Raw genomic sequence first — 2,655 nt, 5'->3', positions numbered from 1 at the left:
ACCTTACAAGTTATTATCTCTTTGTCTCTGATGGGTAAATAGAGGTTCAGAAAGACTGTGTCTAGCCTACAGTTCACATAGTCCTCAGTGGCAAGCCAGTATTTCTGACCCTAGATTGATTGGTCTTTTCCCAATTCCCCTACTGCCTGTTTAAACAGCTGCTTTCTTGTACCTAATTTTAGTCATTAATATAAATACCTATTGAACACCTTAAATGTTCTAGACACTATTCTAAGATCTAGGATGACAACAGCAAACTAGCCAGATAAAAATCTCAGCCTACCTAGAAATAACACGGCCAAGGGCCCAGGGTAGCTCTGGAAACAGAGGTGGAAACTAAGAAAACCACGTTTGGTAACAAGGGCTATTCTAGTACCTACTTGACATCCATCTTTACCAGGAGTTCAGGGCTTCCATTTGTAGAGTCAAAGAAAGCCCCGTGAAAGTTCCCTGACTCCAATTTCCAGAGGGGCAGCACTGAACCCCCAAGTCAGACAAGACACAAGGGAGGCACCCAGGCTACACCTCTACCTTTGGGCAATTTCAAAAAATTCCTTTCATTGGCCAGAAAGACAGTTTCAGCCATTTCTTCTGTTCCCTGAACAAGGCTAAGAACATATTTCTTACTCTCTGAGCCAATCCCTCCCCTGCATTCATGATTAAGGACTAGTATTTCAGAACGTCTTGGGAGGAAGTTAAGAGCAGACACCTCCCACCATCATGAAGACCCCTTGCAGGGGGGAGTCTTCTCATGTTAAAATGTTTTAACATTTAAGACTAGAAATAAAGTCAAATGTATGTACTCCATCAGTTTCATAGTGATAAATCAGGTCTAGTTGACTACAAATTGACTACAAGATGGAGTAATTTTAAGGATGACTTAAAGGGGATAAAAATGAATTCCCGACGAACAGTTGGCAATATCCATTTCCATTTTTATAAATAGTAATTGCATTTTCAGCTAGGCCCCCAGGCACCTTGAATAAAGACATTATTTTCCTGGGACGTCTCTGGTGGTCCAGTGGTTAAGATTCCGTGCTCCTAATGCGGGGGAGTCAGGTTCGATCCTTGGTCAGGGAACTAGATCCCATATGCTGCAACTTAGAGTTCTCATGCCACAACTAAAAAAGCTTCACACCACAATGAAGATTGAAAATCCCACATGTAGCAACTAATACCTGGCACAGCCAAATAAATAAATCTTTAGAAAAGAAGAGGACAGTATTTGCTAGCTTCTGGTGTGATCATCTGACTGTTTTCTGGTCAAAGAATGTGGGCAGCTCCTCAATGATGCTACTAAAAGGGAACATGTCCTCCCTTTCTGACTTCCCAGGGATTAGAAGTGGACCTAACGGGGGACACTTCAGACTGTGTGGTAAGGGGAACATCCTATGAATGTCACAGCAAAAACTAAGAGCCTGGCTTTAGGGAACACAACCTCAGTACCACCTGGGGACTTTAACATAATACAGGATTCATCTTCTATCTGGTTTAAGTCACTGTTATCTAGATCTCATGAGACCAAACCTGCATCCTCACCGATATTCCCCTAGGTCCTCCCCATTCTTCCAAACATCCACCTTTAGGACTTTCTGTCTGTGCATCTGTGCGTGCATGCTCAGTCATTTCTGACTCTTTGTGACCCTATGGACTGCAGCCCTCCAGGCTCCTCTGTCCATGGAATTTTCCAGGCAAGAATACTGGAGTGGGTTGCCATTTCTTCCTCCAGGGGACCTTCCCTACCCAGGAATCAAACCTGCCTCTCTTGTGTCTCCTGCATTGCCAGCTGGATTCTTTACCACTGAACCACCTGGACTTTCTACTGCAATTCAAATAATTTCTCTTTTGTTCTTTAGTGAAAGGAGTTGTTGTCCACTTCTTACCAACAATTAGATTCAAACAGAGAACATATCTTACATTAAAGTAACTGTTTTGTTAAACCCTAGGCTTAAGCAACCATAATTACTTCAAATTTTAAGAACTGAGATGCTAGACCATGAAGAATTTTGTAGATTTTTATTATTTTACTATTAAAAATTTTAATCTTAAAAACGGTTAATCATAAAGTAAAAACTAACCATACATTTGTTTTTATACATTATATACACTTGAGAAATAAATAGCATTCTAAGCATTTTTAAAAGCATCATTATATACAAATAAGGCTTCTAGCCGAATGTATAAATACAGGACCCACTGAGGATTCCATTCCCAAGGCTTCCATTACAAATGCAGGAGCAGAAAGTGACCAGGATGCACAGTCATAACACAAACTTTACTTTGTCTAGAAAGCAGTCACAGAAGCAACAGGAAAAGCACACAACTGGATTGAGAAAATACTTTGAACTGAGGTCTTTGACTGCTTATGTCTTCAGAAGTTTGGCATTGAACAATGATACAACTTTGGCACAATACCGGTGAAAACAATGTCCTTTAAAAATCTAGTGTTAGTCCCTCAGTCACATCCAACTCTTTGTGACCCCATGGACTGTAGCCCCACCAGACTCCTCTGTCCATGGAATTCTCCAGGCAAGAATACTGGAGTGGGTAGCTATTCCCTTCTCCAGGGATCTTCTTGACCCGGTGGCTCAGAGAGCAAAGAATCTTCCTGCAAAGCAGAAGATCCAGGTTCAGTCCCTGGGTTGGGAGATCCCC

Source organism: Cervus elaphus, chromosome 27 (assembly GCF_910594005.1).
Source record: "Cervus elaphus chromosome 27, mCerEla1.1, whole genome shotgun sequence".
Taxonomy (NCBI): Eukaryota; Metazoa; Chordata; class Mammalia; order Artiodactyla; family Cervidae; genus Cervus; species Cervus elaphus.
This window is presented reverse-complemented; position numbering follows the sequence as displayed.